This window comes from Pinus tabuliformis, chromosome X (genome assembly GCF_031772625.1).
Source record: "Pinus tabuliformis cultivar Carrire ecotype Pingquan chromosome X, CPIR1, whole genome shotgun sequence".
NCBI classification, from domain to species: Eukaryota; Viridiplantae; Streptophyta; class Pinopsida; order Pinales; family Pinaceae; genus Pinus; species Pinus tabuliformis.
Window position 1 is genome coordinate 1,604,737,332 of NC_142308.1, and position 12,788 is coordinate 1,604,750,119.

The following is a 12,788-nucleotide window of genomic DNA, read 5'->3' on the forward strand; positions in this document are numbered from 1 at the left end:
TGAAATCAATTTAAACTAAAGAGAAATTAAGAATTCTTTAATTTAAATATCAGAAGAAAACATTCAAATGCTTAATTGTTAAAACAGAGTGTGATTTAAACAAGTTCTGAAATATATTTCCAGTTATAGCATTTAGATTGAAACACATAAGATTATGAATAACTTTGAGAAATTGACAAAGACACATGAAAATACTTGTCTAATATTTGCTCAACACATGAATCCTTGGAACAATCTGATCTTTATTAATCAATCCAGCTTGTTGGCTCATCAACTGATACAATAACCTTCTGGTTCTTCTTGATCAAAAAGTCTATAGAAATGTCTAATAGAATCCACCCTACATACTTTGAATTGTGAAGTATTTATACAAAAATTATTACAAAATATCTCAAACTAATTTGAGATTTAATCTAGGAAATAAAAATATCTTCTTGCAAGAAGATAGAGACAGCTATTGAACTGCTTCATGTTGTCCCTTTTATTTTGGTATTGCTAGCCTTTATGGTTTGATTTTAGCCCTTTATGCTGCTTTGTTGTTTGATCTTTCACGTTGGAATCTTCATTTACTTTTGGCTTTCATCTGATACACTTTAACACTCATACACTTTAACTTTGTTGATTTGTCTTCATTTTTTTACCTAGTTGTTTCACTTTTATTGTACATTAACCCTTTTACTGCATATTTCTCACAGTAAATCAGTCAATTTCTCCCATGTTTCAGCATCAAGTAATTGGATCTTTAGCATTCTCCTATATATTTCATCTGCCTCGGTGTACTTGGCAAAAGTAGGATTATTGATAAACAAGTGGTTTACCTCATGTTGGAGGTAAAACAAGTTTTCAAATGACTAATAAAGTACTTTGCCTGTTGGCAATGCCTTGATTGATGATGTCCTCACTTGTTCTTTTGCTAGCTCTCTGATTTTGTTGTTGTAATCTTGTTGTGTCATGAGCTTGTCATTTATTACTAAGGGACTGGGTAACCCTTTTTCTCTCAAAATTTGAAACTTAGCCATAAATCTGTCAACGACTACCTGCATATTTTGACACTTGTCCTCCGAGTTTAGCATTAAGTTTCTCTTGGAAAGGACTTTTCTCACCTCCAAAATTGTCTTTTTTCTATCCTCTATTTCCAATTCCTGAAGCTCATACTTATTTTTACTATTAAGGAACTGGATAATTCTGGTAGCATCTTTTGGCATTTCTCCTAATTCCTCTTTTACTCTTTGGATGGCCTCTGTAGCCATCTTTATTAAATCTATTTGTTCAAAAATCACCTGAATCGATGGCAAAATATCATTGACAAAGTCAATGATATTGGCCCATAGTAGTTCCTTAGCTTGCCCAAGGGGTTCCTTTAGTGTCAGGTCCTTCTCCATGGCTTTTAATCTCTCATTCATCCTGGCATCTTTTTGCACTTCTTCTTTGTGCACGATTTTGGCAAGCTTGTAATCAGTCTCCAAGCTTGTCACCTTTTCTTTAAGCTTATTCATTTATGTTGGCTGTATGGACATCTCTTCCATAGCTCTAACCAACTTTGCTAATTCTTCACCTGATGTACCTGCTGCTGATGTAGACTTTGTTGAACATGTTGTGTTGTGGGCATAGGAGCTATTGGAGCCAATTAGGCTGCCAATGTAGAAGGAACAGTTGTTGATACTGTTGGGATTACATTCACTGAGGTTGTGGCATTATCAGTTTGCTTCAATTGGATTAAACTGTCCAATTCCTTCTCTGTCTCCCTTAACTGATCATTTAATTTTAGGACTAAGTCCATCAATTCTTCATGTCTAGTTTGGTTTTCCAAGACTTCCTGTGTTTGGGGATGCTACAGCTGAGGTATCTTCAGTTGCTTTTTGAGTGCTACAATGTCATCATTCTTTTTCTTAATTAGTTGCTCAGTGGATTTGATATCTTTGGGATCATGTCCCAATTCAATCACTAAGTCTTCCAAAGACTTGATTCTGGTGTCTTTGGCCTGTGAGGAGGCCTTCTCCAACTAATACTGAGCTGAGATATTGGTCAATGAATTCTGCAATTGATGGGCAGCTATGGCTTTACCTGTAAGGGTGGAGTAAATCATTTCTCCAGCCTGTTTGTGAAATTCAATTTGGTCAATGGGATGAATATCCCTTGCCAATACCTCAAAATCAATCTTTTTGTAATCTGTTGATGTCCTTGGCTATTGTACAGTTGGCTTTATGAAGGACATTTGCATTTTTCCCTCCTTGATGTCAAAATCTGACATCAACCTGGTTTGATTTGTAGGTGTAAGCTTGAGATACTATGCATAAGACTGTGCCTTCAGCTTCTCATTTCTCATTTTGATTTCTTTAAACTTGTCCTTAATATCCTTATCTTTGTTAGCAGGCCTACCAAATGAGGAGACTTCTACATTGAGATACCTTTCTAACATTTGAGTCTGTGAGGTAGATGGCTCCTATGTTTCTCCAGATGGAGTTGTGCCCCTGCTCATGTTAAGCTTAGTATTAGTCACTTCTGTTGAGCCTTTTGTGTCTTCTTATTCTGAAACAGGATTGAGCTTTATACTACACATTCAAAGTGTCCATACTTGAAATGGAGGCTCCCTCCCATTTCCTCTTGGGGTTATTTCCTGATTCTAAGGAGTCTGTAAAATAGCAGGGGTACTCATGGTTGCTTCTTGATGTGGTACCTGCAGGAATGAGCTTTCATCATGTTGTCTTTCTAAATCAAGCAAGGTATTTTCAACTTCTACCTTTGTACTATCCTTGTCTATAAGAGTGTTTTCCAAGCACTCATATTGATTGGAATATCTTTCTATCTCTGGTATGGGGTGATGAATGTAAGGCCCCAATTTGACCTTTTTTCTAAGTTTGGTCATAAACTCTTGAGGGTCATATATCCACATGAAACTATTTTGGAACTTCATTTGTTGCAGAATCGGATCTACTTCCTGCCCTACTTCTCTAGAATTGTAGATGAAAGGGCCTAACTGATTTTTTACTTTGAATTGAGTTCTTTTCTTAGCTGAGACAAAATTGACTTCATCAAAATTCATTATCTGCCTATAATACTCTAGAGAAAATAACCTCATGGGGAGGTATTTGGGGATTTTGTATGGGGCTAACTGGAAACCATAGATTCTTATCTCAGTGTGGTGTTGGTAAAGGTACCAATCTCCCACTTTACTCTGCTTGGACAATAGGAGGACTCTTTTGATCTCTTGGCTTATTCTGGGTGGAGGACTTCCTGTCAGCATAGTCATGACTGGATGGAAAAAAGAGTCAATGAAGTTTGTATAGGAGTATGGTGATGAATACTTGTGGAATAATGGTGTCCAAAATATGACAGACCTGGGCTGGCCTCTAGTATCAAGCTTCTGGAGGGTGAAAGGAAATCTGTCTGACTGATAATACAAAAACATATGGTATATTACAGATGAGTACTTGAATACTCTCTCATTGTGCATTCTAGTAAATTGTTCATGCATCTTTTAAGCTATGAATTGGGCATAATTGTACAAAGTAGCAGGAGGCTTTCCTGGGGTGAAAATGGACATGAAGACTAAGATGATCTCATCAAAAAATTCATCAGTGGTACAGCCCAAAATACATGATATCATAGTCACAATATGTTTTCCCCTTTCAAAGAAAATGGTAGAAACATATGGAGGGGCATCTTTAGGAATGTGCTTGTCTTCAACAATGAAAGTTTGAAATATTTGGGCTAGTCTAGAGGGGGTCAACTTGGTGTACAGGTCTAACAAATCCCCAATGAAGAGTGGGGTCAGGTTTGGACCTGGTTGGACTTGCAACTCTCATTGATTGACTCAGCTGTGATAGTAAACAAGATTTTCTGGTAAGGGGACATTATAGCTCTCTGACTAGGAATGTAACATGCATGGCACATATGGACAATTTCAAGAAAAATATGTACTTGGGGAAACTGGTATTTGGGCAAATTGGATTCCCAAAGGCCAATGTCATCAGAATGGTTCAAATATTTGTCTTTACTTAAACAATGAATTTTGAGCAGGACCTCATATGCACTTGTGTCTCTGATTTGAAAATCCTTGTCCGCCAGGGGGAGGTGGTCTAGGTCCAAATGGGGAGTTGTGATAGGTCTGACATCCATGGTGATAGGGGCATCCATAATTTAGTTCTTGTGGATTTGAATTTGGATTTCATAGGTTTATTCAAAGGTTTTGAAGGAAACTGGAAGCTTTTAGAAGGGTTTGGGCACAGACTTTTAAATTTAAAGTAATTTCAATTAATTTTACTTAATTAAAACACTTTACAGACTGAACATTTTCAAATTGAAAGGGTTTTCTGGAAAACTCGTTTTCAAATACCTATAATTGGGTGAATTGGCTTCAAAATCGAAGTTCACGGTAGCTGCAGAAGTTTGAATGGCTCTAGTACGGACTAAGAGGTTGATTGGGGTCTCTATAGCTTCTTCAGGAGTGAATTTGAGTTCAATTGGTAAATTCAATGTTCGCAGGTATCGCACTGGTTTATAAAGGTTCACAGAGAAAATGAGTGAAAAAAGGCGAAAAAGGGCTTCATAGGCTTTTTATTGAGCAACGGTTACTTTTTGGCGGGTAATTTTACACATGAATAGTGGTGGTTTTTCGAGTTTCGCAGGGAGGCGATTTCCCAAGCCATCGCACCGCTTTTGTGGAGGGAGTGGTATTTAGGAGGGGTCACCCGATTTACTCCATCGCTCAACACGTAGCAGTTTGGGGGCCGGGGAAAACCACCTTATCGGGCGGGTAAAGGTCGGTCGTCGAGTGAAGTCAATATGGTTGTGGACTGTCGGATGAGGGTGATGATGATCGGACTGTAGTCAGGCGAGGGAGGTGCGCAGGTGATAAGAGCATGGGTTTGGGGAGGCCCATGGTTTTAATCCTTGGCGGTTTGGGATTAATTAAAACTTAATCATGGTTTAAAACGATCGGGCGGGGTTTAATGACGGGATTTATCGGTTTTGTCGGGATATGGGGTAAATTATATATTTTGTATTAAAACTAAGGGTTGAGATATTTATATAGGGGATTTATTTAATATACGGGAAAAGGTATATCGGGAATTATATAATAAAGTTAAAAATTAATATGAAATGAATGTGCGGAGTGAACCTGCCCTTAAGCATAAATGTAACATTTGTGCATTTTCTTGACATACATTTACACTTAGGATAAAGCACTTTTGTGGGTTTTTTGAGTGAAATAGGATTTACCTGGGGTTTATTTATTTTTCCTAGGCAAATGAAGTTTAACCTTAGAAAAAGGGGTTTTATTAGGGAAATGAATTTTATGAAGGGAATTATAACACTTGATGTCCATAAGTCATTAAGCCGAGGGTTCGGTCCCACCAAAAGTCAGAGAAATGCTCTGAGCCTTTAAGACTTAAAGGATTTAATTACTAGAACTTACTTGTGGATGGGGAAATTAGTAAGTAAAGGGGTGATAAGAATGAAGGGAAGTTAATTAAATGAACATGTAAACCATTGATTTTGCCTTCTTACATGCTCATGCACATTGAAACAAATAATCAAGCATGATAAATGTGCTTTTATCCAATCAACTTTATAGTTCAGCAACCTTTCATCTACTTACCCATTACTTACCTACCATTTTTTCTTCATTTTATTTGGGTGCATTGAGACTAGAAAACCCTTATCATTCATTTTTCTTTTGAAAAGTAAACTATCTACTTCTAACCTTATATCATCCAATGGCTCAGATTAAACTGATGAGCTCCTTTTATTTTCTCTATCTATCTAATGATCTGCCAAGATTAAACTATTTTGTCAGATTTTATTCTCTAACTATAAACATAAAATTCAAAGCATGAAATAGCCAAGTTTAAACAGTTTGATTGCCATGGGTTGTGGCCTGTATGACAAGCTGCACACAACTATTATTTAAAACAATAAAGCAGTAAAATAGTAGTGGCATTTGGACTTGCACACTTTTATGATCTATTTTTGTTTTTGGGGTTCATATTTTTTCATTTTTTGATCTTTTCTTATTCTTTTTGTCCTTTGATTTTTCTTTTAGCACATACCCTCTTTACATTTTTAAAATTTTTAATATGGAAAATATTTGCAAAAAGCAAAGGTACGTACAATATTACAAGGCTCAAACTTAGCCAATTCAATATTATGAATCCTATCACTATAGGACTCTAACACTTTGGATGAAAAGGTTGAGGGTTTGAACAATGGAATATGGCATATGTATTTTGATGGTGCATACTATAGACATGGTAAGGGTGATGGAGTTATGCTAAAAACTCCTCTTGGTCATGTTTTTAGATTTTCCCATAGATTGGAATTTGAAGCAACCAGCAATATGGCGAAGTATGAAGCCCTTTTGTTGGGTCTTGAGTTGAAAAATGATTTGAAGATAAAGTTTCTTAGTATCAAGGGGGATTCTGATCTTGTCATTTTTAAAGCTAAAAGTGTGTTTTCTTGAAAGATTCGTAGGCTTAGAAAGTACCAAAATGCATTCTAGGACACTGTGGAATTTTTTTATGCACTCAATATCGAGACTGTCCCTAGGGAGAAAAATAGCCATGTTGATGATCTTGCAGTAGCAACATCCACTTTGCATCTCTCTGATGGATTGGTCCAAGATAATATTAAAATGGAAGCCATATTTAGGCCATCAGTTCCCAATAATGTAGAGCATTGGCATATTTTTAACGATGAAAGTCAGGTGATCCATTTTCTAAATAATATGGAGGAATTCGAGGAGTTCAAAATTGGCTATAAGGAGGAAGGATGCAAATATAAAGAGTGTGAAGATATGACAAATCAAACTCTCAAGGGTGTTGTATCCTTAGAGTTCTAGGTTTTAACCCCGTATATAAATTACCTACATACGAATTCTAAAAAAAAAAACAATGGTGAGAGCATAAAACATAAAATAAATATACACAGAGATTTTCCCCTGGATCCCAAAACTGGGACTACCAGATTGATTTTTCATTATATTCCTTTCAATGTTATAATACATATAAATATACATGATGAAGCATCCATAAACCCTACCCTGGATTAGAACATAACCATAGTTCCCTTGATCGGATCTACAATACCATGGGCAGAAAACCATCATGCCCAAAACTATGTGCTAAAAACACGCACAAAACAATAGGTAGGTTTGCCCACCTAATATAGGATCCAAAAAAAAAATCCCCAAGGCTCTGCCCCAGACCCCGTAGAGGGGGGCTACTGCCCCCCTCAAACCCCCCGTCAGGGGGGGCTATCCCCCCCTGCACGTGGGGATAGTCGTGGAAACAATATAGTGATGAGCCCCAAATTTTGGTAACAATTTGGGCTCATTTGGCCTACTTACCTTGCTCAACCCTTCATTTTTTATCACTTATGCATCATTTCTTAGTATATTCGCATTATTTGTAGGAAGAAGGGCAGTCATTATGCCTATGTGGCTAATACATGATGATTTCAGGATTTTTGGCATTAAATGGAGCAAAGACCACGCAAATGGAGACAAGGAGACAGCCAAGGTGGCATTGCGGGTTTATAGGGAGGTTATCCACAGCCTTGAATGACCTCCCTCGTGATCTCCACCCCAACTCCGAGCTCCAACAGCTAGCACCACCGAGCTAGAAGGCAGCCAACGGATTCTACAGGAACACCAGTTTACTTTCAGTTGGACAGCCAAGCTCCACTAATTGAGGAGGCCAGCTTGGCCCTCATCATGTATAAATATTAAGGTTGTTGCCTTCGATGAGACTCTTGAACTTTTGTTGTAGATTTTGGATTACGAGCTGTAGCTCTGTTTTTGCTCTTTGTAAGCCAATTTTGGCATGTTGTTAAACTCATGATTATGATATTTTAATAAAGGCAGTCAGATTTGGATTCGATTCTGAGTTCTTAGGGGAGCTATAGCTCTCAGGTTAGGGCCCAACCTGAGAGCAATAGACCTCCTTCGTTGTATTGTTACTTGTCTTTCTTTATCATTGCATTTCTTTCCTTTACATGCACTTGAAAACACAGTTTGCTGAGTTGACTGTTTCGGTTTGGTTATGTAGGTTAGTTTCATGAATGCAGTTGTTTCAATAGTTCAGAATTAGCTTAGGGAGATTGAAGTTACATTGAGTCCAAAAAGGTTGAATGCATGCTCACTTTCACCTCTGTTTGGGGACCGAAAGTGTAGACCGTGCAAACTGCCAAAAAAAAACATTGTTTTAACATATGCATGCAAGTATTGATGTAATGTTTTCGATTGGAGGATTGTTCATGCGATCATATCTTGAGTAATGACTCTTTGGTTCAGTATCATGCACGAATTCCTTTCAACTTACATTGCTGTTCTTCGATTCCTAATAAAGCAGTTAGAATAGGTTGGTGAACTTTCGTTTACATGCAAGATAAGGGTGATTTGTTTCATTTACACTGCGCAACACCACTTCATCGTGTTCTTATCCTTCTGAATCGTGCCTAAGCCACCCACTCATCCTCTGTTCAGCTCATTTGCCTTCCAACCCTCCTACTGTCCACGTTGCCCAATCTTTTTGACCTCCCACTACTCTACCCTTCTATCGACCAACCAGCTCTATCCTCTCTCTCTCCACCTCATCTCTTTGACCATAGGCCATCTCAAGCTCCTCTTTCATCTTACCCATCCATCCATACAACTCCTTCACTCCTCCATCACCCAAAACTCCGACTATAGGACATCCTGTAGAAGTTAGCAGACATCTTGTAGAAATCCCGAGTTTCCTGTAGGATCCCCTGCAGACATCCTGTAGAAGCCTGCAAACACGGTTGCCGAGCACCTGAACGTTGTGGACTTCTGTGGAATGATGTGAGGGATCCCCTGGAACCTCTCAGAGCCCTCCTGACCTTTCCCAAGCCTTCTTCCCTTTGAACTACCCCTGCACAGTCAAGACCTAGTAAGAAGCACAATCATAATCGCTCCACCCACTTGAGCAAAAATACAAAAACGTGTTCTCTTCCATGAAAGTAGTTTAAATTCATGCATCTCATCTCACTAGAAGTAATGGCATCATTTCTAGAAGTTTGCACTCCCACCATTGCATCATAGAGATTAAACTAGTCAGATTAGGGTTTACTAGGGTTTCCATGTTTTGTTGGCTTTCAGTTCATTCTTGCAAAGTAGGTTAATTTCCTTTGAGATAGCCTTCGTTCATCATTTAGAAAGCTTCTTCTGAGAACATATAGAAGTTGGCTTGAGCCCTAGCGGACTTGTGCCAGTTGACCAAGTGACAGCTGCGACAAGAGCTAGTACTTGTGCATACAGCACCGTCGCTTCCAAGTTTGTTACGAACTACCGGGTTGATAAAATTAGAGAAGGAAGCTCCAGGAGTTGTAGCATTATTGCTACAATACTGGAGCCCACAATATTTTTGGCGCCATTGCCGGGGAAGCGTCAGAGTATTAGTAATTGTTGCTTTTCTTCTATTTTCTTACTCTTGCCTTCTGCGAAGTAGTTTATTTCATTTACATTCTGCAAAAGTAGCATAGACTTTTCCTGCTTTCATAGATTAGCATTTCAATTCTGCACTTTCAATTCTGCAAGCATAGATTAGCCTTTCAATTCTGCAAGCATAGACTAGCATTTCCATTCCTGCAATTCCATTTGAGCAAAGTAGATTAGTCATTTCCTGCTTTCATTTCAATTCTGCATTTTTATTTCAGCAAGATAGTTAGTTGTAGATAAATTTGTTTCAGTTTTGCAGGTACCAAAGAAGAAAACAAAAGCAATCAAAAAGTCTTTCCATTTCATGCCTCGTAGGAACCGAGATAAAACAGGAAAATTCCTACCCAACACCCCCACCACATCACTGAGTCACCCTTCTCTCTTCTTCGGTGACAGTGATCCAAAAGAACCTATAGGTGAAGCTCCTGAGATATACGAAGATCCTATAGCAGAAGAAGAATTAGAGACCATCCCATCTGAAGCTATGGCTGACAATAGAAGAGAAGATGAGAGAATAGAAGGTGCCTTCCCCATCCGAGAAACCAATGGAGACATGAAAATGAAAAACATTAGCCCCTCTGCTCTGCCTCACTTCCATGGACTGACTACCGAAGATCCTGATACCTTCCTGTTTGAGTTTGTTGTCCTTTGTAGAACCTATGACTATACTGAAGATGAGCAGAAGTTGAAACTCTTCCCTTCCACTCTTAAGGATGCAGCATTACGCTGGTTCATGGGCTTACCTGGGAATAGTATCACCACTTGGGCTCAGATGCAGCAAGCTTTCAATACCAAGTACCGTGACTATTGTAGGTCCAAGGAAACCAAGGGAGAAATCTTTCGGATGACCATGGGAAATGATGAGTTCTTAGAGGATTATGAGGAGAGGTTCCAACTTAGCTATAAGCGGGCTAGGTGCACACTTGACCCTAAATCCCTCAAGTTGGTCCTACTCCGAGGAGTCCCTAAAGACCTTTTAGATACCCTTCACATGTTAGTTGGGGGAGATATTTACCAGCTGCCTTATGAGGACATCAAGACTGTGTTCAGAAACCACTCTAGGGCAGCCCGGAAACGAGGTAGACGAAACCCTCTCTTAGCTGGTATTCCTTTCTCCAAGCATGAGTTTGCAAATCAATTAGAAGATCTTAAGAGTGAGGTGAGACAGACCATCGCCATGCAACTGGACACATTCAGGATCCAGTAGAAGAAGGAAGAAGCTGAGAGGGCCTTGGCTATCTTCTGCCCTAGATGTACAAGGAGACACCCTAAGAACGAATGCCCATTGCATTCGGTTGAAGTGTGCTTCGTTTGTGAGGAGGACCATCCCACAAATCAATGTCCAACCTTACCTGGGTTTAAAGCTATGTACCAAGGGGCAGAAGCTCCCACTGAACCTCTCTATTTCCTCAACCAAAGGAGGCCACAAGGACCTAGACCTTACCAGCAGGGGATGCAAGGGGCACCTCAAGCTTATTACAGCCCCAACCAATCGACTCCTATGCCTTCCTGGGGTCCCCCTGCTCATCCTTCCTGGTCTATGCCTCCTCCATGGTCTTATCCACCTCAGTACCCTACTCAACCCACTACTCATTCATATCCTTCACATGCCCAGCCACAGCCTCAGTGGAATGCACCTCAGTCGGGGTGGAGGCCCTAGTACAACACTCCTCCTGCCATTTTGCCTCCACCACCAGTTCAACCTCAGCCATTACCTCCTGCTCCTCCAAGGCAACCTCAAATGCCTGCTCAACCGAACCCGAACCCCAACAATAGACAGGCCCAGCAGGTATACACTGGAGAAACATCATGTCCTACCTATGCTGTGGAGATCCAGGAGATCAATCTTCGATCTGGAAAGACTCTTCCAGATCGCCAACCTCCTCCCCCAGAGGACGAGGAGGACAAGCAGGAAAGTGAACCAAAGGCTATTCCACCCTTTCCTGAGAGACTAACAGCCACCACACAACCCAATCCAGAGGAGGATGAGCTTCTGGGAGAGCTCAAGCAGTTGTGTGTGAAAATACCACTTCTCCAAGCCATCAAGGATGTGCCAATATACAACAAACTGGTTAAGGAAAAGTGTTTTAAACACCCAGGCAGGCGAAAGAGAGATGCTTCAACCATCAATGTCTTAGGACAACTGTTTGACCTTATGTTAGGACAAGTCATCTGCCCAAAGTACCTAGATCCTGGGAGTCCTGTAGTAGATGTCCACATCAATGGCACCATCATACCTCACACCTTGATTGATCTGGGGGCTGCCATTAATGTGATGACCAGGGATACCATGCTCAAACTCAATCTTCAGGGTTCCTTGAGGAATACCTCAACAGTACTGCAACTAGCAGATCGCTCCACTGTGACTCCCGAAGGGATTGTGGAGGATGTCTTGGTCTCTGTCGACTCTTGGGAATACCCTGCAGATTTCTTGGTTCTGCAACCCAAGGCAAAGCTTACTGGATATCCTCTCATTTTGGGAAGGCCTTGGTTAGCCACTGCAGATGCTTACATCAGTTGCCGTGCAGGAAACATGACCATCAAAAACGGTCCTATGTCCAAGCAACTAGTCCTATATCCTCCTGCCCAACCCTCCTTAGAGCATGACTTACCACTATGGTTGGAGGAAGGAGAAGAGGATGAGGTGTACTCAGCACCTTTGTGCACCCTAGATACCACTAGAAGAGACCCCCCAACCGAGGATGACTTGATTGAGACTTTGATCCAGAATCCACCTTCCAGTGCACTATCCTTAGAGAAATTGGTGGAGGACGCCCAAGCCAGCACCTTAGTGGACCTTTGTGCCACCAACCCTGTCACTCCCAGAGTCAAGAATGTGGAGTTCGACCCTGAGAGATCGTTAAAGATCAGCTCCTCCCTATCTCCTTCCCAGGAAAAGGAGCTGTGTAGCCTGTTGGCCAATCACCTAGATGCTTTTGCTTGGAGCTATAAGGAGATGAAAGGAGTCCACCCCTCGGTCTGTACCCATCACATATACATCAAAGAGGGGTGTAAACCGGTTAGGCAACCTCAGAGGAGAATGAATCCAGCCCTTAAGGACATTGTCAAGGAAGAATTGCAAAAACTGTTGGATGCCGGATTCATTTACCCCATCTCAGATAGTGAATGGGCGTCCCCTCTGGTGTTGGTTCCCAAGAAAAATGGGAAGTGGAGAATCTGTGTGGACTATCGAGAACTGAACAAAGCTACCAAGAAAGACCATTTCCCTCTACCTTTCATAGATCAAGTGTTGGATGGACTGGCAGGAAAGAAGTTCTTCTCTTTCCTGGATGGGTTTAGCGGGTACAACCAAATCCAAATCAGCCCG